The sequence below is a fragment of the Puma concolor genome, chromosome B3, assembly GCF_028749965.1.
Source record: "Puma concolor isolate L17-30 chromosome B3, mPumCon1.1.hap2, whole genome shotgun sequence".
In the NCBI taxonomy this organism is placed as follows: domain Eukaryota; kingdom Metazoa; phylum Chordata; class Mammalia; order Carnivora; family Felidae; genus Puma; species Puma concolor.
Window position 1 is genome coordinate 144,134,666 of NC_141672.1, and position 26,436 is coordinate 144,161,101.

The following is a 26,436-nucleotide window of genomic DNA, read 5'->3' on the forward strand; positions in this document are numbered from 1 at the left end:
GGGACCGGGCAGGTAGGTCAGGGAATCTCCTGCTTGGAAGCCTGTGACTCTCCTTACCTCTGGCTTCCCAAGGGCCCTTCCTCGGTGACCTCAGCTCCTTTGTGCCCACCCACGTCACACGGGCAATGCTGGGATGGGAACTTTGGTGGCACTGAGTGGGAGAAGGACGAGCCGGCTGTGCCTTTTGTCTGTATCGTGTTTTCAAAACAACAATATGGCTCATGCTGTAATTTCATTTTCTTAAAAAATTTTGTTTAATGTTTATTTTTTGAGAGAGAGAGACAGAGAGAGACAGAGTGCAAAAGGGGACAGGCAGGGAGAGAGGGAGACACAGAATTGGAAGCAGGCTCCAGGCTCTGAGCTGTCAGCACAGAGCCCGATGCGGGGGCTCAAACCCATGAACCGCGTGATCATGACCTGAGCTGAACTCAAACACTTAACCGACGGGAGCCACCCGGGCGCCCCTGGCCCATACTGTATTTTTAAAAGAAAAAAAAAAAAGGAACTGGTTATAAAATAGTACATATAAATGAAGTTCATATACATGCACCGAAAAAGAACTAGAAGGAAATACACCGACAGGCTGAGGGCAATTGTCCTGGGTGACGGGCTTGAGGCTGGATTTTTATTTTCTTCCCCGCGCCTTTCAACCTTTTCAACTGTGAACATGATTTGCTTTTACCATCAGGGTAGCAACAACAAAACCTGCTACCTTTAAACAGTGTCCACGGAGGGGCGCCTGGGTGGCTCAGTCGGTTGAGCGTCCGACTTCGGCTCAGGTCACGATCTCGCGGTCCGTGAGTTCGAGCCCTGTGTCGGGCTCTGGGCTGACGGCTTGGAGCCTGGAGCCTGCTTCAGATTCTGTGTCTCCCTCTCTCTCTGCGCCTCCCCTGCTCATGCTCTGTCTCTCTCTGTCTCAAAAATAAATAAATGTTAAAAAAAAAAATAAAATAAAAAAATAAACAGTGTCCACGGGGCCCGGCTGTTTAGGCCCCAGCTCTGAGCAGGGGGCAGACTTTGTCAACGCACCCGCCCTCCGCCCGGGGCTGGGGACCCTCAGGCAGGAGTGGGGCCGGGTCCACTCCTCCAAAGGGTGAGATCTGGTTCTCCGTCCCTCAGGCTGGGGAGACACCTCCTCCCTCTGGCTCAGGGATCAGAGCCAGCCCTCTGATCCCGAAGGTGACAGAGGTCCTGGCAGCCACCAAGCCGGCCCGCTGGCGGAGCCATAGTTTGGGCTCCCCCGCCACCCCGGGGAGGGGGGTGGCGACTCCCTGCCTGCCGGGAACTGGGCCAGGCGGAAGGACATGGTAACGGTGACGTTTCCCCCACTTCCTTTTACCTGCCCCACTGTGTCTGCTGCTGAGTCAGGGTCCCTTTGGGGACTGACCGGAGGATGTGGCATGACACAGCAGGATGTGGTGACGCTTTGGGCGGCCCCCTGAGGGCCAGGCAAGAAGTTCCAAGGAAAACGAGAGCATGAGCGGAGACATCGTGTGTCCCCGCACACATCACCTCTTGGTCCTACAGTTGGTTCTCTCTCTGCCTTGGCCGCGGGCCCGCTCTCCAGATGCTAACATTTGCGTGTGCGTCGGCCTGAGCACTTACCCGTGCCCCTAGCAGCAGCCTGTGAGGGGAGGGTGGCCGCAGACACCCTTGGGCTGGCCGACTGGCCCACATTTCCAGCCCTTTCTGTTCCATTGCTTCCACTCTAGACACCACAAGAGCTTCGGAGTTGAAAATGCTCGTGGCCTTTCCGGGGGAACGTTCTTCAGGTATAATTGTTCCATGTGCTGCGGTGCCCCACCCCGACTCCACTAAAGGACCGACCACTGTGACAACCTGAAACGTCCCTCCCACATTTCCAAACACCCTGTTGAGCTGCAGTTCTGGCCCTTGGTTGAGAACCTGTGAGCTAACCCTCCGGTCTTCATCCTCACTGACGGTGGACTGCTCACGTGACCCCACTAGGCACAATGAGATCAAGGGGAGGTCTTCAGCTGAAGAGATTTTTTCTTTTTTTTTCTTTTTTAAATGTTTATTTACTTATTTTGTGAGAGAGAGAGTGTGCGGGCACTAACAGGGGAGGGGCAAAGAGAGGGGAAGAGAGAGAGAATCCCAAGCAGGCTCCACGCTAACAGCACAGAGTGTGACGCGGGCCTTGAACCCACAAACCGTGAGATCACGACCTGAGCTGAAACCAAGAGTCGGACGCTCAACCGACTGAGACACTCGGGTGCATCTGAAGTCGGATGCTTCAACGGCTGAGCTGGCTAGCTCTTTATGCCTGTGCCTGGGTGCACTTTTCTTCCCCCGAGGGGAGCATTCCATTCCTTCTACCAGATTCTCAAAGGGTCCACAACAGAACGGGAGCCCTCCTGCCTTCATGTTTTCATCTCATTCATGTTGTAGGTAATATAGGTAAGCCCCAAGGAGGACAGTGACTTGCGGCACTGGTGACCGAGCTGAAGTGATCAGTGGCCTCACCTGCAGTTCTGTCCCCTCCTCTTAACTGGCAGCCCCTCCTCACAAAGGCCTGGCCTCGTGTGGCAGCCTCCTCGCAGCCTCCCTGCCTCTGGTTCCCCTGAGAGGCCTTCAGGGTGCTGTGATTCTGCCCCAACTCAGTCCCGGCTCTAAATACTAGGGTTTCCCTATGTCTACCATCTAAAAGTGGCCACAGAAATCTCTTCAGTCCCACATGGCCTGAAACCTCGCCCACGGGAAGTGGAGTCAGTCCCTCTTCTCCTTGAAACTGAGCAGGCCTTTGCTGCTGCCTTGATGAATAAACTGTGGCGGGAGCGATGGTGTGTGGCCTCCACAGCGAGGTCGTAAAGATGATAAGGATTCAGCCTCTCTCTCCCCAAGTCTCTCCTGACCTTTGAACCCATTGCCACGGTGCCAGGAAGTCCCTGGCAGGGCCTCTTGGAGGATCTGGCCAATGCCAGGCCAAGGTCTCTGCTGATCAATCACCTCATAGGAGTGAAGGGCTTTCAGGATTCCAGCCTCTGCTTTCAAGTCTTCCAGCTGAGGTCCCAGGTGTGGCAGACAGATAAAGTTCTCCCCTCTGGGCCCTGTCCCAATTCTTGGCCCACAGACTCTACGAGGCCAGTTAACAGTTGTTCCCTTGAACAGGAGACCCCTACGAGCTTGGGCTCAGAGGTCAGGAGCCACGGGGGCTGCCGGATGCTTTGTAGCAAAGGTGCGTAGTGACCACGAGGCTAAGAGAGGAGGGGGCCTTCCCGATCTCCTCCTCCTGAGGCTGGGGTCCACATTTGGTAGCAGCAGTTTTTTGTTTGTTTCTTTTGCTTTTTTTAAAGTTTATTTATTTATTTATTTATTTTAATGTTTATTTTTTGAGAGAGAGAGAGAGAGAGAGAGAATGTGTGTGTTCAAGCAGGGGAGGGGCAGAGAGAGAGAGAGAGAGGGAGACACAGAATCTGAAGCAGGTTCTGGGCTCTGAGCTGTCAGCACAGAGCCTGACGCGGGGCTCGAACTCACAAACCACGAGATCATGACCTGAGCTGCAGTGGGATGCTTAACCAACTGAGCCACCCAGGAGCCCCTTATTTATTTATTTTGAGAGACAGCATCGCATGGGTAGGGAAAGGGCAGAGAGAGAGGGAGAGAGAGAATCCCAAGCAGGGAGTCGATGTATGGGGCTCGACCTCACAAAACGTGAGATCATGACTTGAGCCGAAATCAAGTCTGACGCTTAACCGACTGAGCCACCCAGGCGCCCCTTGTTTGTTTTCTTTTAAGTTTTGCCAATCTGATGGGGGAGACAGAATATCTTGCTATTGTTGTAATCTGCATTTCTCTGATATCAGTAAGGAATAGCATCTCTTCTCCTGTGGTTGGCCTTATGGACTTTTTTTTTTCTGTGAGGTGTTTGCTCACAACTTTTGCTGACTCTTCGGCTGGGTTGGTTGTCTGTCTTTTCTGATTTGCAGAAGTCATTTACATGTCCTGGAAACTAATCTCCTGTCGGTTGTATGTATTATAAACATCTCCTCCCAGATTGTGGGCCTATCTTATCGTGTTGGTTGTGGTATGTTTTTGTGTTGAACTGAAGATTTGAATGTAAATGTTATCAGACTCATTTAATCTTTTCCTTTATGGCTGATACTTTTTGTACCCAGGATAGTCTTCCTTATCGAGAGGCATGAGGGGACTTTCCAGGTTGCTGGCTGTGTCCTATTTTCACGGCCTGAGTGCTGGGTACAAAGCTGGGTTCATTTTGTGAAATTTTATCACGCCGCACACTTATGACATGCACTTTTCTTTATGCATGTTGTTAATTAACAAAAAATTTATTTAAAAAAGAAATCGGGGGTTCCCGGGTGGCTCAGTCAGTTAAGTGTGTGACTCCTGATTTTGACTCAGGTCATGATCTCTGGATTGTGAGTTCCAGCCCCATCTTGGGCTCTGCTCTGACAGAGCGGAGCCTGCTTGGGAGTCTCTCTCTCCCTCTCTCTCTGCCCCTCCCCTCTCTCAAAATAAGTAAACATTTAGAAAGTAAAAATAAATAAAAAAGAAATAATTATTTCCCCTGACATCATAAAAGGATTCTCCTAAAGCAATACCTATCAAAACAACACCAGCATTCTTCACAGAGCTAGAACAAACAGTCCTAAAATTTGTATGGAACGAGAAAAGACCCCGAATAGCCGAAGTAATCTTGAAAAAGAAAACCAAAGCAGGAGGCATCACAATCCCAGACTTCAAACTGTATTATAAAGCTGTAATCATCAAGACAGTATGGTACTGACACAAGAACAGACACTCAGATCAACGGAACAGAATAGAGAACCCAGAAATGGACCCACAAACGAACGGCCAACTAATCTTTGACAAAGCAGGAAAGACTATCCAATGGAGGGGTGCTTGGGTGGCTTAGTGGGTTAAGTGTCTGACTTCGGCTCAGGTCATGATCTCACGGTTCGTGGGTTCAAGCCCCGTTTCAGGCTCTGTGCTGACAGCTCAGAGCCTGGATCCTGCTTCAGATTCTGTGTCTCCCTCTCTCTCTGCCCTTCCCCTGCTCGTTCTCTGTGTCTCTCTGCCTCTCAAAAGTAAAAATAAAGATTAAAAAAAATTAAAAAAAAAAAAAAAGAATATCCAATGGAATAAAGACAGTCTCCAGCAAATGGGAGCAAATGCTGGGAAAACTGGACAACGACATGCAGAAGAATGAACCTGGACCACTTTGTTACACCATACACAAAAATAAACTCAAAATGGATGAAAGACCTAAACATAAGACGGAAGCCATCAAAATCCTCGAGGAGAAAGCAGGCAAAAACCTCTTTGACCTTGGCCGCAGAAACTTCTTACTCCACACATCTCCAGAGGCAAAGGAAACAAAAGCAAAAATGAACTACTGGGATCTCATCAAGATAAAAAACCTTCTTTTTTCTTTCTTTTTTTTTTTTTTATTAAGTTTATTTATTTATTTTGAGAGAAAGAGCGCACAAGCAGGGGAGGGACAGAGAGAGGGAGAGACAGAATCCCAAGCAGGCTCTGCACCATCAGCACAGAGCCTGATGCGGGGCTCAAACTCACCAACTGTGAGATCATGACCTGGGCCAAGATCAAGAGTCGGATGGTTAACCAACTGCACCACCCAGGCACCCCAAGATAAAAAAAACTTCTTCATGGTGAAGGAAACAATCAGCGAAACTAAAAGGCAACCAACAGAATGGGAGAAGTTACTTGCAAACAACATATCAGATAAAGGGTTAGTATCCAAAATCTATGAAGAACCTATCAATCTCAACACCCAAAAAGCAAATAATCCAGTGAAGAAATGGGCAAAAGACATGAACAGACACTTCTCCAAGGAAGACATCCAGACGGCCAACCGACACATGAAAAAATGCCCCACATCACTCATCATCAGGGAAATACAAATCAAAACCACAATGAGATACCACCTCACACCTGTCAGAATGGCTCACATTAACAACTCAGGCAACAACAGATGTTGGTGAGGATGTGGAGAAAGAGGTTCTCTTTTGTACTGCTGGTGGGAATGCAAGCTGGTGCAGCCACTCTGGAAAACCGTATGGAGGTTCCGCAAAAAATTAAAACTAGAACTACCCTACGACCCAGCAATTGCACTACTAGGCATTTATCCATGGTATACAAGTGTGCTGTTTTGAAGGGACACACGCACCCCCATGTTTATAGCAGCACTATCCACAATAGCCAAAGTACGGAAAGAGCCCAAATGTCCATTGAGGGATGAATGGATAAAGAAGATGTGGTATATATACAATGGAGTATTACGAAGGAAATCTTGCCATTTGCAACTACGTGGATGGAACTGGAGGGTATTGTGCTAAGTGAAATTAGTCAGTCAGAGAAAGACAAATATCATAGGACTTCACTCATATGAGGAACTTAAGAGACAAAACAGATTAACATAAGGGAAGGGAAGCAAAAATAATATAAAAACAGGGAGGGGGACAAAACAGAAGAGACTCATAAATATGGAGAACAAACAGAGGGTTACTGGAGGGGGTGTGGGAGGGGGGATGGGCTAAATGGGTCAGGGGCACTAAGGAATCCACTCCTGAAGTCATTGTTGCACTAGATGCTAACTTGGATGTACATTTTAAAAAGAAAATGAATTAATTAATTTAAGAAATATTCTCCTGGAGTTTCTTCTAAACGTATTAAACTTTTGTTACTCACAGGTAAGCCCTGAATCCACCTGGAGTGTGTGTGTGGCTTGAGGTGGGGATCTAATTTTACTTTTTTTCCATATGGATCACAACTGTCTCAACACCACGTATGAGTCTTTTCCCCACCCGTTGGTGGTGTCTCTCCATCACAAGCACATGTTCTCCTTCGTGCATGGTTGTGCCTCTGAGCTCTCCTCCTGTTCAGTTCATCTCTTCATAGCCTGATGCCAAAGCTGCTGTGCTCAGTTTCTTTAAAAAGCTTGAATAGCTGACAGGATCTGGTGGAGGCCAAGAAGGCGGGTGGGGTGTGGGTGGGGCCTCAGAAAGATGGTGTGGCACCGTCGTGCCGATGAGTGGAGAACGGATTTTAGAGGCCAAGGCTGAGGGGTCAGGAGGTGACCCCAGCGAGGCAGGGTGGCTGTCCAAGCGAGAGGCGAGCAGCTTGGGCGTGGGTGGCGGCGGCCAAGTGGCTGGAGGTAAGGTGGACGGGACTTGCCGTGGGTTGGAAAAGTTAGGATCGAAGAGGACTGCTTGGCTTTTGGGCAGAGGATGGTATGGGTAAGCCTGGGGTACGGCTGACAGGTAGGCCTCCCAGAGTGCCCTGAGGGACGGAAGGAAGAGCGGGGGTAGGGGCAGGGTGAATGAGCAGGCCGTGCTGTCCCACCTCTGGCAGCTCTAGAACCCTCCAGGAGGATCGAGCACCGCCCTCCTTGTTTCACACCATTTGCCGTTCTAGGGCACCTGTGTCACCCCCCCCCCAGCGGCACCGTCCTTGTGGGAGGCGAGGTACACTTTCCCCGCCCTGCGAACTCCAGCTCAGGGCTGGGCCTCCCAGAGTTCTGGTCCCAGGACCCTGGCTCGTGGACGGCTTCCGGTCCCACAGGAGGCCCCGGGGCATCCGGGAAGGACAGAAGCAGGCGTCTAGGCCACGGGTCTGGCTCTGTCACTCGCTTCCCTCCTGGGTTACAGATGCGGCTGGGCGCGTCTCCACGTTATTTTGGGAGTCTGTGCTGTTTGCCAGGACGAGCCCAGGGGCCCGTGGCCCCACCTGGGCGTGAAGGAAGCACCGCTGTGGGGAAGCTGACGACCTCGGAGGCCCTGCTTGTGGGCGGGGGCTCGGACCTGGGCGTTTCAACCAGATCATTGCTCTGTTTACAGCCTGCTGCTGGCTCGTCACCCCCAGTTGTTATGAAAACACCTTTAGTTCATAAAACGTGGACAGGGCATCTGAGCACTCGGGCTGAGTCATTTCTCTGAGCAAGCCGTCAGCTGGGGCGACAGTTTTGGCCGGGCCTGGCGTGGGGCCCTGTGTGGGTCTGTGTGGCGCCCGTGGATGGCCCCAGGTGGCCTGGCAGGGCCACTCAAGCCCAGGCCACGGGCTTCATGCACTGAATCAAGGCCGATTTTGAGCTCCTCCTTTGTTTTGTCACCAGGGTGGCTGAGGAGAACAGAGGGACTCCCGGGGTCCTCGAGTCACCAGATAACTGAGCGGGCACACAGAGGCGGGGGGCGTGGCGAGGAGGAGGAGAAGAAGAAACGGAAGGGGGCACCTCAGCTGGTGGGGGAGAAGGCCAGGCCCGGCCTGGGGCTCTGTCTGTCCTACCACAGCCCTGGCCAGAGGTGACCTCCTGACTGGGGGCCCAGATGGCTGTTGGAAGGGAAGGAGGAAGGAATAGAAGAAACCAGTCTTTACTAAGCACCTACTTCATGCCAAGCCCTTGGCTGGCTCGTTCTTCGGGCTTCATGCCTGGTCGGAGAACCTTGGCCCCCTGCCAGCTGCAGGGCCTTGTGGGCCTGTGAGTTCACCTCCCGAGCGTGCTGTCCTCGTTGGCCTTATCTTCCTCATCTGGTCTCAGCTGAAGTGAGGGTCAAGCAAGATGATACAAAGACAAGTCAATAAATGGCACCTCGTGTTTTTATAAGTAATAGTGACACAGTTACCACTGACTGAGGACAGACTGTGCCAGGCTCTATGTTGCAAGTCTTCCTCCCAGAAATTCATTTAACCTCCTCCCCGCCCCCCGCCAGCCACTTTGAGGCGATTTCTCTTTCTGGTCCTGTTTTGGTTTGTTTTTTTAATGTTTATTTATTTTTGAGAGAGAGACAGAGCACAAGCGGGGGAGGGGCAGAGAGAGAGAGGGAGACAGCACCCAAAGCAGCTCCAGGCTCTGAGCTGTCAGCACAGACAGCCTGACACGGGGCTCCAACTCACAAGCCGGGAGATCATGACCTGAGCCGAAGTCGGACGCTTAACCGACTGAGACACCCAGGTGCCCCTTTAGTCCCGTTTTATGGATGGAGCCATTGAGGTGTGGAGACATTAAGGAACTTGTCCAAAGCCACACAGGAGCTCTAACGCTGGGGCTGGCACTCTGACACAGGCAGTAATGACGTCTGCACCACTCCATAAATCAGGAGGGTTGGATTAAATTGATCTTTCTCATTGTGAATTTTCCAGAACCCTCATCTTTCCTTCATTTTTAAAGAGCTGCTTCGCCATCAGATAAGCACGGAAGATGCCGGGATGTTGCCTGCTCCTTCTGAGACATTCACGGGGGACTTCGATACGGTAAAGGCTGTCGGAAGTGCTGTGGTGAAAGGGGAGAAGCAAACAACCCGTTCGTGTTTAACCTAGTACTTCTGAGCTTGTTTGCTCTTGGGGCTGTATTATCCGAGGGGCCCTTAGTAAGATCAATCTCGAAACCAACACACTTCCACAACCTGCAGGTCTTTGCCTGTCTTACAGCGGTGCTCCACGACGCCCTGGTTTTAGGCCGTTACCCCTTTGTTCTCTCATTAATTCATCTATTCAACCATCTACTCAACCTCGAGTGCTCCCTCACAATCAGAGGTAGACACAAGTGGTAATTTTAAGCATCTTACAAGACCGATGGGGGAGACAGAACAGTGTGATAAGGAGTTCAAGGGACTGGGGCACCCGGGTAGCTTAGTCAGTTGAGCATGTGACTCTTGATTTCGGGTCAGGTCATGATCCTAGGATCGTAGGGTGGAGCCTGATGTCAGACTCCGAGCTCAGCAAGGAGTCTGCTTAGGATTCTCTCCCTTTCTGTGCTCGCTTCGGCAGCACATATACTAAAAATAGGATTCTCTCCCTTTCTGCCTCTCCCCTTCCCCAAAAAAAAAGAAAGAAAGAAAGAAGGAAGGAAAGAAAGAGAAAAAAAAGAAAGAAGGAAAAAAAGAAAAAGAAAGAAGGAGGGAAAGAAAGAAAGAAAGAAAGAAAGAAAAAAGAAAGAAAGAAAGAAAGAAAGAAAGAAAGAAAGAAAGAAAGAAAAAGAAAGAGGTGTTTGGGTGGCTTAGTCAGTTGAGTATCTGACTCTTGATTTCAGCTCAAGTCATGGTCACACGGTTCAGGAGATCAAACCCCAAGTTAGGCTCTGTGCTGAGCATGGAGTCTGCTTAGGATTCTCTCTCTCCCTCTGTCCCTCTCCCCTGAGTGTGTGTGTGTGTGTGTGTGTGTGTGTGTGTGTGTGTACTCTCTCTCTCTCTCTCTCAAAGTAAATAAACATTAAAAAAAAAAGTTCAAGGGACTGAACATTAAAAAAAAAAAAGTTCAAGGAGTCCAGTGGATGGCACCATCCACGCTGGAAGCCAGAGGGGCCTCCTGGACAAGATGGGGGTTCAGTGGCCAGGTGGTCGGGATTGCAGGGAAGTATTTGTACACCTGTGGAAAAGCGATGCATTATCTTGACTCTTGGGGAACACCTCTTGGATTATCTGATTCCATTCTATGAGGGCTATTTTACAACTCTGCAAATTATAGATAAGTAATGCAAAATTATTCTTGTTACAGACCTGTGGACTCTGGCCCGTCTCATAGAACACCAACTGACTTCCCTCCCCAGTGTTGCCTTCATTTGCGTGTTCATTTCAATATTCCTGATCGATAATTGTGCCTGTTCTTCAGATTCTCTTGTGAACTGGTAATAACATGTGCCTGGTTCCCCCATTGATTTAGGAGTTTAATAAACTTTAACACATGTTCAGTTTTATATGACAGTCATGAGTCTGTGTCTTTTTTTAAGGGCTGATAATAAGAGGTTCCCTGGGCAGAGAGACACATGTGCAAAGACCTGGAGGCTTGTTCTCAGCACCAGGCAGTGAGTAACAGGTAGCCTGACCCGGATCCTTATCAGCCCAGACCATCAGGAGCTGCTGAAATGGGCGAATTTTTCAGCCCCGACTCATGAGAGGTGGGGGCAGCTGGAATCAAATGAAAACATGCTGGTGATCAATTGTCAGGTGTTGATGTGCATATAACCGGGGACGGCATGACTCGGTGTCACCTTGATTGGTGTGTGTGCAGGGGAACTAAATGCACTTCTGTGGTGGAATCCATCACATCCGACACTGCCGTTGAGGCAGGCATCCCTCACTCATCGGGGAGCACAGGCCACTTTGTGTAATGAGCTCATTCTGTGCACAAATGCAGGCAAAACTCACCAAGAACAGAGGCGAGCAGGGACACAACAGCCTTGTGTCTGAAACCTGGGGGGATTCCACAAATGCTTATCAGAATTGCCAATCCTAGGTGCAAGAGGCCTTAAATCAATTTGCTAAAAGAGGCCTGAAATGTTCAAAAGAAGGCAAATGAGGGGCGCCTGGGTGGCTCAGCCGGTTAAGCATCCGACTCTTGATTTTGGCTCAGGTCATGATCTCAGGGTTTGTGGGTTTGAGCCCTCCGTGGGGCTCTGTGCTGACAGTGTGGAGCCTGCTTGGGATTCTCTCCCACTTCCTGTCCCTCCCCTACTCATGTGCTCCCTCACGCACATGCTCTCTCTTTCAAAATAAATAAATAAACGTAAAAAAAAAAAAAAAAAAGCAAAGAAACTGGCATCTCCAATTTGGAACGCTATGAGATGGATGCAGCATCTGAAGGAAACTGGCTTGGGCTCCTCCGGCCTCACCTGGACTAGCCTGCAGGCCCTGGTTAGCTTGAGGCTCTGGGGTGGGCTCCCTCTCGTTGATTTTTGCCGGCAGCTCTGGCTAGGAACCCTGTTTCTCGTCATTCCCACGGACAGGCCCTGCCGGGGGTGGGGGTGGGGGGCCCTCAGCCAGCCAGGCACCAGCAGCTCCCGGCCAGTGTGACTTGGTCAGGATGTTCAGTGACAGGCAGCACTGGGCAGCTGCCACCTGCTGGGCCCCTGTGACCCACTCTGCTGTCCCGGAACTCACAGTTAAGGAGACAGTGTCACGCTGAGGGATCGGGGCTGGGATGGGCGCCCCGGGAGCTGTAGGCACCAAGGAGGCCCCACTGGACGTTCCTACATCACTGGTGGGCACTGTGGTGCGCAACCGGGATGCCAGCCTGGGCCCAGGGGAAGGAAACGGCCGTCCTATTATAGTATCTGTCCATACTGGACTGAGCTCAACACAGACACCCTGTAGGGACCTCTAGGAACACAGGGGATAGAACGGAGGGGCCAGGGCCATGGCAGGACCCATTCCCCTGGGAGTGGGTGGTCCGTGGGCCCTTTCCTGAACCCCTCAGGCCTCCTGCAGGGAGAGGGGATGCGCCTAGTTCAGCTTCTTCCCTGGCAGGGAGCCCAGAGCCAACCCTTCTGCTCCCCTGAGCCCTACTTCCTTGTTTGATTTGCATAACCACCTGCCCAGACCAGCTCTGTACCTTCTGCAGTTAGGGCTGGAGCCCAGCACTGCCCCCCACCCCCGTACCCGGCCAAAACAACGACAAGGACAACCACAACAACGGATCCACCTGTAAAAGGAACACCTGTTGCGGTTCCTGAGCGGTCTCTCTCTGGGGAACCCGCTCTTGGGAGCTGGCTGGCTCTGGAGGGAGTATCTCGGTCGGTCCCTGGTGAGGGGCCCTCCTCGAAAATCTGCATCCTCCAGCATCTCACCTGTGGGACCTTGCAGAGCCCTTGGAGGATTTATTCTCCACACACCGCCGTGCAAAGGGATGTCCTCACAGCACTGCTCGGCTTTGCAGAAGGCTGGAAATAACCTGCATGTGCCACAGCAGGGGGTTGGTGATCCTGAGTGTCTGTTCAGCAGAGTCCTCAAGAGCCCTTAAAAAGATCAAGGTTGGGACATCTGGTGGCTCAGTCAGTTAGGCCTCTGACCCGACTCCATCTAGGCTCAGGTCATGACGTCACTGTTTGTGAGACCGAGCCCTGTGTTGGGCTCTGCGCTGACAGAGTGGAGTCTGCTTGGGATGCTCTCTCCCTGCCCCCCCTCCCCCTCCCCCATGTGCGCTCTCTCTCTCTCTCTCTCTCTCAAAATAAATAAACTTAAAAAAAATAGTGAATATGGGGCGCCTGGGTGGCTCAGTCAATTAAGCGTCCAACTTCAACTCGGGTCCTGATCTCTTGATTCCTGAGTTGGAGCCCCACATTGGGCTGTCTGCCTTCAGCAAGGAGCCTGCTTTGGATCCTCCGACTCCTCTCTCTGCCCCTCCCCCGCTCATTCTCTCTCTCTCTCTCTCTCTCTCTCTCTAATAAATAAGCATTTAACAAAGTTAAATTTTGCCTAGTGGGAAAGACAGGGGTGCAGACAGGGGCAGGGCCGGGCTCAGGGAGGCGTCGCGAGTCGTCTGCTGGCAGGAGATGTGCCCTGCCTGTCACGTGCTCTGTGTGAGTGTTTCGGGTGTTGGGCTGGGCTCCCCAGGTCGCCCCCACAGCAGACGACACGCCCCTGAGAGGAAGAGTTCACGCCACTACTTCTGAGGGCGGAGGAGGCACGTCAGGCCACACGGTGGTGACAGCCACAGCCCTCATCCTTGCCTGCCCTGAGGTCCCCCCCAGCACTGCTAGCGGTGGGGTGACCTCAGTTCACCACTGGTGCTGGGACTTGCCCTGGAGACGTGCTCACTTGCCCTGCGAGCAGAGCGTGATCTGGGGGGCTCTGTGGGAACGGTGGACACTGGGTGGCGGTGCCTCCCGAGGCCCTGGGGGGTGTGGGGGGCCGAGAGGGCAGCTCCCGCTGGGACTCAGCCCTGTCTGACCCTGCAGCCCCCACAGACCTTCAGCTGGCTCCAGGAAAGTGAGACCTTTCTCCCCATTTCCTATTACTTCCCTTCCCTTACTGACTTGATGATTCCCCCTTTCACTTCCCCCTCCTCCCTCACACTCATCATTCTTTTAACAAACCTTAAAATAGAAATGTGCACTTTTTACTCCTTTCAACGACCTCGAGAGGACGACTTGACCGTGACCCTATGTGGTCACTAGGCCACAGGAACGAGTAGAGCCATGCTTGCTGGCCTGTGGGGAGCTCATAGCCGGTGGTGGGTGCCTGCCCTCTGGGCTTGGGGGTATGTCAGGAAGGCTTCCAGGGGAGAGACCTGGGATCTGGGGCAAGGGAAGGCAGGTGGGAAAGGGATTCTGGTGGAGGAGAAAGCATGTGCAAAGGCCCGGGGGTGTGGGGAAGGGGAGCTTAGGCCAGTGGGGCTAAAGTAAGGGTGCAAATGGAAAAGGGCAGGAGTCAGGGCTCCACCCAAGAAGTGAGAGCAGATGAGGGTACTGGAGTCAGATGGGGCTCCCAAGTCGGGAAGGAGGAGAGCCTTGGCTGTCAGGCTTGTCCCAGACACTCGTCAAGGCTGGGCTGGGCCCCCAGCTGCCTGGGTCCAGTGTCAGCTAGAACACGCATCTGTTTCACTGGCTTAGGATCCTAGGACAGGGACAGGAACCCCTGGCAAGGGGGGCTTGGGAGACCAGCTCAATGGTTCTTCCAGGCCAGAGAGGCTGAATTCCTCGGGGAGCAGCTCACCTCTTCAGCTTTTCCCAGGATTTAGCTGCTTGGGTTGGGACCTGCAGAGCCTCTTGGTCCTCACACTGTCTTCCTGAAAACGTAATTCACACTAGAGTGTCAATGGCTCAAATGAAATGTAGCAGTCCTCAACTCTGGCTGTCTAGAAGAATCATCTGAAGTGTGTGTGTGTGTGAAGGTAATGGCCGCTGCTTTTATAAAAATAATACATGCTCGTTCTCAAACAAAACAAGCAATACAGAAAAGCACAAAGAAGGAAGCAACGCCCCCCAGCCCCACTAGAAGGCCAGCTTCCTGATGGCAGGGTCTTTACCTGTTCTGTTCTCTGCTGTATTCCCATCACCTAGAACTTCCCCCCCACACAAAGCAGATGATTAATATGGCTCATCATCCAGTGTTGACATCTGGGGAAATGTCATCTACAGAGAACTTTGGAGACATAAAGAAGTTAGGTAGACAGGTAAATAGGTCCAAATAATTAAACAAAAATTAATGTTTATTTATTTTGAGAGATAGAGAAAGAGAGAGGGAGGGAGGGAGGGAGAGGGAGAGGGGGAGAGAGAGAGAGAGAGAGAGAAAAAACGTGAGTGGGGGAGGGGCAGAGAGAGAGGGAGTCACAAAATCTGAAGCAGGCTCCAGGCTCTGAGCTGTCAGCACAGAGCCCGATGTGGCACTTGAACCCACGAACCGTGAGATCATGACCTGAGCCCAAGTCAGACCCTCAACCCACTGAGCCACCCAGGAGCTCCTGGTCTAAATAATTTTAAAAGATGGGATTGTACCATACATGTTAGATTTAAACTAAAAGCAATTTTACTTGAGTTGAGCAGAAAAAAAAAAAAAAGCTAAAAAATTGCTGAATCTTAGATAAGTTTTTACTTTCCACAGAGATATTGGTTCATAATGAACTTCTCTCCTGTTAAGAGAAAAGATTATGAAATTCATCAAGAGATTGGAGTCTTGGGGAAAAAATAATAAATGCTTCACTTGGGCAGGCTCAATCATTCCTTGGGATGCAAAAGGCGATCACTTCCCTTACGCATCTTGCCTGGGTTCCTGACTTTGATCCTAATATTTTCCTTTTGTCAAGGTTTCTAACACTTAAATTCTGTTCTGCAACCATAATTCTCCTAGTATTTCATCTCAGTCCTGCATTTCAATAGATTCCTTTCCTTTTTTTTTTTTTTTTTTAAAGCATATTATGTCCCTGGATTTTGCACCTGGAGTCATCTCTTAGTTGTACCAAGAGAAATTGAGAGAGACTTTGAAAGCCACTCACCCCTGGGGGTCCTGTATTTCGTCACCTCTGAGCAAATCTAGGTGGTAGAAAATGCAAATCATTCTGGTTCCTAGAAACGCAAATGCATTTTGTCTGGAGGAATGCAATTGATTGATGCCCTGTGGCTACTGATCAGTTTTGCACCCGTCTGTAAATTCATTTCGGGGGTGTTCTAATTTTCCTTTAAACCAGTTGGAACATATTGCTTGTTCCCTAATTATTTAATGAGTTAAATACAATTTTTGACAGGTGCTCATTTTATACTGTATCAGAGGCATGATTTTGCCTTCAAAAACATTGACCCTTTTAACTCTCAGCTAGATTTCATTGCTGAGTAATTTTTTTTTTTTTCCAAAGGCAGCCCAAGGGTGCCGTTTTCCCCTGATCCTTTCCGTGTTGCCTATAAATCTGAACAACCTCACTGGGCGTAATATTCTCGGCCCCCCCCTCGCCCCACACACACACCTTTGAAGACTAAGTTCCCCTGTCTTCTCGTATTGAATGTTGCTGTGGAAAAATGTGAGGCCAGCTTTTTTCTCCCCTTGTTCGTGACTTGGTTTTTCCTTCTGGGCACCTGAACAGTTGTTTCCTTTATCCTTAGAGTCCATTAACTCGGCCCGAGTCAGCACGTTCCTGATGCTGATCATACCGCATCCCTCTTGTGTCCCCTCAATGTCTAAACATTCTTCCGCATTGCTGTTGGATAATCCACTTCAAGGACCCCGATCCCTCTATGCTGGAAGGTCTGGGCTCCAATCTCTAATTGTTGGGGTTTGTCCTTTTTCTCTGACTTCACTGTGATGATCTTGACTTTTTCTCCATGCTGTTAGTTTGCTTTTCAGATGTGCGTGCTACGTCATGACTTGGTTTCTAGATGTGCAGGGGTCCTGTTCAGGTTCTCCATGTCGGTCGGTCTTCTGGTCTTGAGCTTGCTTTGCAAGCCCTGATGTTGTTCCTTGCCTGTCTATTCTTCCATCTGATTCATATGCTCATGCACTTTCCTCCAGCCTGGGGCTATTGGCTTCGTGGCAGCTGCCTTTGATCCTGGGCCCCTGCTCCCTCTCGGCTTTTGCACCCTCATGTGATTTCCTTCCCTTTCCTGGCAGTTGGCAGGGTGGCCTTGCAAGTTCTTTTCATCTGCATGGTTAACTAGAGCAAGTCCCAAGTCCTGTGTCCTACGGGAACCAGCCTGCGTCCCCACTGGGACGGGCGCGAGGGCTTCGTGGCCTTCATGGTGTTCAGCCGCCTTCTGGGTAGCCCGAGTGTGCAGGCAGGGGCTGGTCTTTCCTGCCGCCCCCCCAACACTCTGCACCCAGCCGGGGGGGGGGGGGCCCTTCTCCCGCCGTGGAAGGTCCTGGAGGCTGCGGCTGGAGACTCTTCTTGGTTTGTGGGTCATTGTTTTCATAAACTGTCATTGTTAGTTGTCCGTATGGGGGAGGGGAGCCCAAGCTCTCCCCTCAGCCTGCCCTCCTGGGCCGCCTCCTAAACATGCCAGGCTCCAGGTCCTGCTGCCGAGGCTTAGAGAAGCTGATTCCGTGGGTCTGGGTGGGACCTCTCCCTCCCCAGGCAGAGGGATGAAGGTGTCTAGGCCTGGGGGTAAGACCTGCTGAGTCATCTACCAGGGCCATTTGCATTTTGGTCAAATTAAAGGAAGACGGCTCTGATTATGTGAAATCACGTGGGTCTGAATGTTTCCCGGTTTTAGAATGTCGAAGTGGGTGGGCAAACTGGATCACTCGTTCTATTGCTGAGGCCTCTGAGGCCCAGAGAGGGGAAGTGACTTGCCCAAGGTCATACAGCAAGTTAGCAACAGGCAGGTTTGAAGAAGTAGAAATGCCAACCCCAGACCTGGGGCCTGGGGATCAGGTAGCCCACCTCTGAGGGCAGGAAGGCCTTCGTCCGCGGCAGGAGGAACCCCCTTCCCATCTACTGGCCTCAAAGAGAGGAAATGATCGTGGCCCTGCTCTGGGAAACTTTGGCCATGAGTTTCCCTGGCGGTGGGTGGTCGCCCCAGGAGGCACACTATCAAATCCCAACCCTCCCAGAAGGAGTGGCCCCACTTCCTCTCATGCCTGCCCCCGCCATCCACCCACTGCTCTGGCAGCTGAGCTGAGGGCCGGGTGATGACCTAGGGCCAGGCAGCAGGTGCAGCGGGCCTGGTGAAGAAGCAGCAACAGAAAAGGCGGGGAATCTGGGACTAGTTAGTGCTGGAGAGGGCTCGGGTCAGGCCTTTCTGAGAGGGTTCCTCCATCTGCCAGGGGAAGGGGCTGCCAGAGCAGTTAGGGCCATGACTGGGCAGTGCGGCTTCACCCTCCGGCCAGAGGGCCAGGGCAGCTGGGGTGAGCCACTCGGCGAATACTGGGTATGGTTGGCCCCCGGCTCTGTTCTCATCAGGCCCCACCAGCCTGGTGACATCAGGCAGCCTGAGGAGAATCCCGGGGCCACCCCCTTACTCCTTCCACGGCCCTTCACGACTCAGCTGGCTTGGGAAAAGAACAGGACGCTCTCCATGGGCTTGTGGCAAGGATTAATTCCTGCAAAGGCACACGGGAAGCAAGGCGCTCGGGTAACGGAGCCACTGAGCCCAAAATAGATCTATTCCACAAGGTAACAAGAAATACTTCATTGGAGTTTTTCGGTGAGGTGATGAGGAAAAGGAATCTCACCGTTCACCACAGGGCTGCAATTTCGTTTCTCTCTGGGGGCGCTTCTGATCTTTTCCTGCTCAATTCCCCTCCCCCTCTCCCAACCCCCACCGTTGCCACCGTCCGTCCCTTCTACTGCTCAGTCCCAGCCCCCTCACCAGAAGGGGGCCGACAGCGGCCCCCAGGTGCGTCCCGGGCAGTGTGTGAATCGGCGCTGAGGGTGTACACGACAGGGGACACAGGGGAACCCCGGGAGGGAGGGCCGGCTCTGGATTCAAACTCAGGGGCCCCGGGCCGAACGCATCACCCCCATTCGTGGGCTTCCTGACTCTTCACAGCAACCCCAAGAGGAAGATGGGCCAGGCAGCTACCACCGGGATTCTGGCCCCAAGGAAACGAGAAGTTAAGGGCTCGTGTGGCTGATGAGTGCAGGGCCCCGACCCAGCCCATTCAGAAATTCCTCCAACCACTTTTGTCTGAGCTTCGACCCAGACTCCCATCATCCCTCCACGTCCGGCTGGCTCCGAGGCTGCCTGGTCATCCCACTGTGCTATTCATCTGCCGGGTCTGTGACGGGGCCCCGCCTCCTGGACAAGGCCGCACACGCCTCTTGTGACCCCCAGCCATCGTCCCCCAGTTTTGCCTGGGATTTTACACTCCGAATTTCCTCTCACCATCTTACTGTGGCGAGTGAGCCCTCCTCCCCCTTTGGAGAAAGCCTGACTCTCTAGGAAGGAGAGGCTGGGCCGAGCTGCTCCCATCTCTGCCCCGGGGCCTTGATCCGTGTGTGTCCGAGGAGTGGCTATCCTGTCCAGGCAAGGAGGGTGGGGGGCGGGGTGCTGGCAAGGACTTCAGCCTCTCTGAAGCGGGTCTCTTAACCAGTCAGGGGTGCTGGCCCCTTTGACAACCTGATGAAAGTTGTGGCCTCTTTCCCAGAAATCTGCACCGACTTACAAACGTAAACCTGACCATTTGGGAGGGGCGCCTGGGTGGCTCAGTTGGTTAAATGACCAACTCTTGGTTTTGGCTCAGGTCATGATCTCACAGTTCGTGAGTTCAAGTCCCAAGTCGGGCTCTGCGCTGATAGTGTGGAGCCTGTTGGGATTCTCTCTCCCTCGCTCTCTGCCCCTGCCCCACTTGCATGTGCCTGCACACTCTCTCTTTCTCTAAATAAATAAATACGTACATACATACATACATACATGAATATTAAAAAAAACAAAACAAAGCCCTCTTATAATTTAGGAGATTATACACCCTCTGACCTCTCCTTGGGTTCTCCAGGGGTTCCTGGTCTGGATTAAGGCCTCCTATGTTACGGGGTGCTGTCTGCCAATCTCCAGGACCCCAGAATCTGGATGCTTCTGATGGCTGGATAGCCGGGTGAGGCCATACTTCAAGGAGGCAGCTTGGTTTGAAAGAACGATTTTATGAAAGGATCAGGTTGAAAATGGCCGAGCCCACTGAGTGAGAATGATGTCTGGATTATTCTGCAGTCAACTTTGGCACAAATATACACCACAGACGACAAATACGCAGAGCGGGTCTACGCCAGGGTGACGACGCCCATGTTCAGTGGGTGCCAGGCACCGTGCTGCGGGTGGCTCATGCATTATCTTGTGAAGTCCTTCTCACGCTCAGTCCCACAGGGTTATGCTATTAGGAGCTCTCTGAGGCGAAGGAAAGCTAAGTAAATGACTCAAGGTCGCACAATAAGTTGACCTGACTGGCCTCTCTGACCTCAGGTACTCTGACCCAGCAGCCGTTTGACAGTCTTCCTTCCCACGGGCTGATGAGACTCACCACCAGGGGAGGCCGGGCCCCATTCTGTTCTGAGCCTATTTTGTTTCCAGCTCGGCTGGATCCTGTTGGGTTTGGGCAGAGAGCAGGCTTCAAGTCAACACTGAAATGGTGTTTTTCTGGAAGGCCTCTGTAACACACTGGTGCCCCAGCTCCCTTGTCTGAGTCCCCAGTGGACTGTATCATGAAGTGGCATTTGCCTGGCCTGGCCGGGAGACAGAACTCCACTCTCAGGCAATTTTGGGTGGTAACGTGATTCCATTTGACCCCACAGGCTGGCAAGGCCTGGGAAATGTCACCTCACACTTGTTTCCACAATTTCTAAGGGGGTTTCCTTTGCCCTCAGTATACCCTGCAAAATGCCTACAGGGAATGGCCGTCCTGCTTCCTTGCTGCCGAGTCACTCTTTAGGGTGTCCCTCGGTGCCAGAAGGGGCGGTAGAGCCTTGGCTCCTGTGACACCAGACCCCTGTCTACAAAGGGCTCCCACCAAACAAGGCTGTTCCACTGTCACCTTTAAAAAAAATTTTTTTTAATGTTTATTTATTTTTGAGAGAGAGAGACAGAGCATGAGTGGGGGAGGAGCAGAGAGAGAGGAAGACACAGAACCTGAAGCAGGCTATAGGCTCTGAGCTGTCAGCACAGAGCCTGACACGGGGCTCGAACTCATGGACTGTGAGATCATGACTTGAGCCAAAGTTGGACACTCTACTGACGGAGCCACCCAGGCACCCCTCCACTGCCACCTTCTTAAACACCCTCCAGACAGTTCTGACCCACCCAACAGGCACGTCCAACAACATGGATGGAGGTAGCCTAGCCATCACGGGAAACCAAGAGAGAAAGAGAGGAGAATGCCTTGCCCAAGGCCCAGAGCTAAAATTCCCAGCAGCTGAGGTCTGTATCCACCCTGAGGGCTGACCTCAGGGCACCATCTCCTCTACCTGAGGCCAGTGGTTCTCAAAATGTGGTCTGGGGGTGACTGGCAACATTGGTCTTATGGTGGGGAGCTTGAAAGGACTGCAGACCCTCGGACCCCAGATCTTCTGAATGACAAACAGATTTAACTGGCCCTCCAATGATGCTGGAGCTGTTGAGAACCACTGGCCTAAGCCTCTGCCTTCTCAGCTGGAAGGTGGAGCCCAACACCAGTAGGAATGACTGAAATTTGAATTCCAACCCCTCTATGCATCTTGGTCGTTCCCTGAAGCCTGCCCCACACGTGAGTGACACCAGATACACAGGGGGCTAGAAACAGACACTGGTGATCGTACAAATCTTAGCACATGGTGAATGATGCATCGCCAAATCAATAAATGGGGAAATCAGCTAGCTCTTTGAGAATAACACACTAACAACCAAAAACGTCAGTAAACACACACAAAAGGGAACCTAAGTGAAAACCAAAGCCAGCTTCCACTTGTCTTGGTGAATCCAGAAGTGGTGAGGGAAGAAGCCTTTGGGGACTGGTCTGCCACTGTGCTCCACAGGCCCGGAACTGCCAACTGGACTGTGGGAGTCTAAGGTTCAGCAAGCCCTAGGCCCCTGTCCCCTCTCCTACCCTATCCTCCCATGAAGAGGGCAGTCTAGGCAGGTGACTTTACAGTGGCCCTGTTCATCCATCCATCTATCTACCCATAACCCATCCATCCGTCTACTCATCATCTAACCATCCATCCATCCACCCACCTATCTACCCATCACCCATCCATCTATCCATCTACCTATTACCCATTCATTCATCCACCCATGACCCATCCATCCATCCATCCATCCACCTCCTGTCCAACAAATGTTATTAGGCAACTGCTGTGTGCCAGGTCCTCTGGCCAAAACCCCTGTCTGGGGCCAAGCACAAAGCTAAGCTAAGGACTATGTTGGAAGTGATGGGGACTTGTGTGGCGGGGGTCCTTGCAGGCTGACAAGGGCCCCCTCCCCCATCCCCTGTGCAGCACCTGCTCCTTGAGTGGGAGTTCCTGCTGTGGTCCTTGAGGTCACCTAAGCAGGTGACCCAGCCCTGGGCACTTGTCCCCTTGAAGTCAGGTGGCAAAGTGTCACTTTCTGCTTAGGAGTGGGTTCCTGGGGGGGGGGGGGGGGCTCTTTGGCCCTGTCACCCTTCCCAGAAGGTGAGGAAGAGAGCAGAGGAGGGGGTACAGGGGACCCGCGTGGGGCTGCAAGAGCCTGGGACCCGTGACCTGGAGGCTAGGTGGCCACTCCAGCCTCCACCCCATGCAAGTCCCACGCCACTGGCGCGAGCAGGCCTGGCTTGGCCCTGGGAGGGGGTGGCTGCCCATGGCCCCAGAGCCTGTTCTTAATCCATGGGGGGTCCTCCCCCATAGCCCTTCTGGAGCAAAGCTGAACCCCACGGTGGCTGAGCGGCTGTCTCCTTGCTTTATGTGATTATAAAAATGATACAGAGCTTGTTGTAAAAGCCAATCAAGTCAGAAAACTAAAAATCACCTCAATCTGGCCACTTTTACTATTTGATGAGCAACTTTTTACACACACGCACCCCTCTTTAGCCTGTGCTGCTCTGTAGCCTGCTTTCAAGGAAAAAAGAGCTATTGTTTCCAAGGCGAGGACTTCTGAGCCCCCTGCGCTGGTGTGGCCCTGTGGCCCCAGGCTGGGCAGTGTGACGGGAGGGACTCCCCGTGAGGCGGTGGCCCCATCTGTTCCCCAACAACCACTGTGGGTGACTCTCCAGGCCAATGCCCAGGGCATTCACCACATGCTCTTCGATAAAACATAAATTAGCACAGAGCTGGATTTCTTCCTGTGGGGGGGTGTGGCCTTTGAAGGATTACTTGCCAAGCCTGGGGGAGGCAGCGTGGGAGAGAGAACGTGCACACGCACACCCCACACATGGTGGGAGATCTGGAGCCCAGGGGGCTGAGGTGGGGCCTGCTCCAGGGGCCTTCAGTTGGCCCTTCGGGCAACAGAGTGACCTCCAGCCTGGAGGCAATAGGTACTGTTGGTATCACCGTACAGACGCGCCATCTCGCCGGGATGTCATCAGAGCACGTCGGCAACCCCTCTCCCTGCCCATTTCCCCTGCTTGGCCAGTGGGATCGCTCCTGTGACCTGTGACCCTGGAAGCTGCCATAGTCTCTCCCTGGAGCCAGAGCCTTACTGTGCGTCTGCTGGCGTCCAGCGCACCTGCTCCGGGCTCTCCCGACCCTGTGGTCAGCTCAGATCCTAGCCCTCCCCTTGTGCCTTCCCTGGGCACAAGGCCACGCCCCTCGGTGGCAACCATCCGGGCTGGCTTCTCCGCTTCCCTCAGCCTGTCCTGAGCCTGGGCAGGTCCCCTGTCAGGTTACACTCTGTCACACCTCCAAGCTCTTTCGCCAGGGGCCTCCTTCTCCTGTTCTGAATTCCTACTCTTTTTCAGGGCTTGAGCCTCACTTCTTGTGTCCCCTGGACTGGACTAGGCCTCACCTGGGGGGGCTCCCCCAGCTGCCCCAATACTGCTTCTGTTCTCCTCCTCCTGGGCTGTGAGAGCATCTGTCCCTCACTGACTGAACCCTGCTAAGGGCCGGGGCCACGCTTGAGTCTCTGTGTTCCCGCCAGCAGGTGTTTGTGGAGTATCTGACCACAGGGGTGCCCACCACCACCTTAGGACGCAGGGACCAGGTAGGCGGTCCCTTTCTTTCTTGTGTAGGTGAGAAACTGAGGCTCAGAGAAGCCACGGGGCTTGCAAAGGTCACTCACCTAGCGTGGAAGGAGCAGGGCTGCTCAGCTGGGCGCGGAGGAGCCGGCGGTGACAGATGGACCACAGTCCCCGTTCTTGCCTTGCACACGTGCAGACAGTGAGGCTCGCGTGGGCGACTTCTCTCTGGCACTAACTGTCAAACCACAGCTGCCGCAGACACTCACGCTTCTGACTTGAGGTTAGCTGGGTTACAGCCTCCCGAGGGTCACGAGAGGCTCCGGGTCCCTCGCTGGGGAGGCCCCAAGGTGCTGGGACCGGGCAGGGCTCCAGCCAGAGGCCTCGGCTCCTCAGACACACTTCCTTCCCGGCTGGGATTCAGTCTGAGGCAGGCTCTTTGGACCCTTCGTAAATCAGCGAAGGTCTGCTGGGTCAGGGTTCCCAGCTACCCCCCTACCTTCTACTTTGGGGTTCACTGCTCTGGGTTCTGCCCAATGGAGGGAGTTTTCCCATGGGAGGCAGGGACCTGTGTGCACCACTCTGACCCAGAGCTGGGCAAAAGGCCAGGGCCTGACCTAAGTGACTGAGGACACGGGGCCAGGACAGGCTGACGCTTGCAGCCTGTGCGTGTGCCAGGCTCTGTGTGGGACCCAAAGGGGCAGAGGCCCACTGGGGTGAACTCCAGCATCCTGAGTAGGTCTGGGTCTTCTGAGTCACCGATGGTCCCTGACAGCCACCGAACCCTCTGTGGGATGGTGGAACCACGCAGTCAGGCTGTGAGGACACCAAAGGCCCAGCCTCAGGCTCTCATCCCTGCCTGGGGGATGCTTCCCCTTCCCAGCATTCTGTGGATTCAAGTTTGGACTTCTGTCTACCCGCTTATCCTGTCCTCTGTCCTCCCCCAACAACCAGGAGGACAGGGGCCCAGAAGCCACCCCAACCACTGTGGGGTTTGGTTTCCTCGCCTTTCTTTCCAGCCAGCAGGAAGCACGGGCCTGGCTGAGGAAGGCCAGTGGGGGGGGGGGGGGGGCAGGCGGAAAGAACAGGACAATGAGTGCGCAGCTGCAGACGTCGAGGCCTTGCCTCACCGTGAGAGGGCTGAGCCCGCGGACTGAAGCGCCGAGCGGGGTCTGGTCAGGGCTGGGTTCCCCTGAGCGCGTCCCAACAGCTGGCTTGTTCCGACCGTCTGGGAGGCCATGTGGGGGCCGTGGCAGCTGCACTGAGGGAGAAGTGGCTGCCGGAGCCTCTTGGGGACTCCACCCTATGCTCACAAGGGGCCCAGAGGCCACTGTCTCTTGCCCAGATGCCTCTGCCAGGGTGGGAGCCCAAGGTTGGATGAGACCCGTCCGTGGCTGCTGCCCGCTTTGGCAGCTGCTCAGAGGAGAGACACGGGGTAGGTGGGCCTGGGGGCTCGGAGCAGCTCCAAGTCGCAGGAAACGCAGGAGACGCCGTTTCTTCGGAAGAGCCAGGGGGCCTGGAGCACGGCCTCTGCTTCCTCTTCTCGCTTCTGGAGAAAAACCGCAGGTCAGCTGTGCTGGCTGATAATTCTGCAGCTCCATGCCCGCAGGCTCCCCCAGGGGCCTGGTGTCTTAGCAGGTGGTGGCAGGTGGCCCTCGGGGCTTTGGATGGAAAATCGGGGTTGGGAGAGGAGGCTGGATTGTCCAGGGAAAAGAGCACAGACCTGGATTCCTTACGGTTTATGGTCTAAACTGGAGCACTTTCCAGAATGAAAGTGAGCGGTCTTTACACCAGGACAGCAAATGTAAACTGGGACTCTTCAGGGCAAACCAGGGTGCATGTTACCCTACTTATCGGCCACTTCCTAGCTGTGTGGATTCGGGCAATTATATAACCTCTCTGAATTCTGGTTTCTGCATACAAAAAGCTCTAATATCATGTGCTTGCCTCTCAGGGCTGTCGGAGGGATTAAAGGAAAGAATTAAATTATGTGAAGATTCCTGGAACAGCCTTTGGCATAGAGTGGGCTTTGCTGGTCTGTTCTCCTCCTGTGAAGAAGTGGGGTTCCCGTCCTTAAAAGTAAGCAAGGACCTGTCAGCTCTTCGGGGTCCTCATGGCGGGAGAGCCTAGCGAGGGTGTGTATACAGCTGGAGTCGGATTCCAATCCTTGTGTCCTCCAGAGGGCTGACGGCGGCAGGGGGTAGAGCCCAGACTCCGGCCCTGCCCTCACAACTTCCTGTATCTGAGCAGGGTGGGACTCTGGCGGACTTGTCCCCTACCTTCCTTCCAGGCCGTGGTGGCTTCTGTGCACGTGGAGCCCCACCAGGGCCCAGGAGCTTTGCGGACAGCGGCTCTTTGGCCGCCAGGAGCACAAAAAAGCCTGTGTGCTCCTGTCGTCCTGAGATTGCCCCCGTGTGGAAGCAGCCGCCTTCCCCGCAGGGGATCCGGGAAGGCTGGAGGCAGAAAAGGAGGACGCTGCTTGCATTTTCTGTGCCCGTTCCTGGGGCCGGAGTTAGCGAAGGAGCCTGTTCCAACCCAGAATTTTTAAAGGGCTGGGTGCAGGGTGCCGCTCTGCCATAGGACCCTGGGCTGGTCACACGTCTCCAGGCCTCAGGTTCCTGCTGGGAGGTGGGGGTCAGGGTCAGCTCTGTCCGCCTCAGCTCCCCGCTCCTGTGGCTGTGTC

The 26,436-nt window shown here is 53.3% G+C and overlaps 2 long non-coding RNA genes across 2 annotated transcripts; one reads left to right on the top strand and one right to left on the bottom strand.

Moving 5' to 3' along the window:
• Positions 1-4,350: 4,350 nt before the first annotated feature.
• On the bottom strand, positions 4,351-24,371 carry LOC147580468 (uncharacterized). Its single transcript, XR_015252947.1, has 3 exons — positions 23,858-24,371; positions 12,560-12,727; positions 4,351-8,536 (listed from the first exon to the last, which is right to left on the bottom strand). It is a non-coding gene; the product is annotated as an uncharacterized LOC147580468 (long non-coding RNA).
• Positions 7,019-10,697, top strand: LOC147580469 (uncharacterized). The gene is made up of 3 exons (XR_015252946.1): positions 7,019-7,156; positions 9,139-9,249; positions 10,492-10,697. It is a non-coding gene; the product is annotated as an uncharacterized LOC147580469 (long non-coding RNA).
• Positions 24,372-26,436: the final 2,065 nt, after the last annotated feature.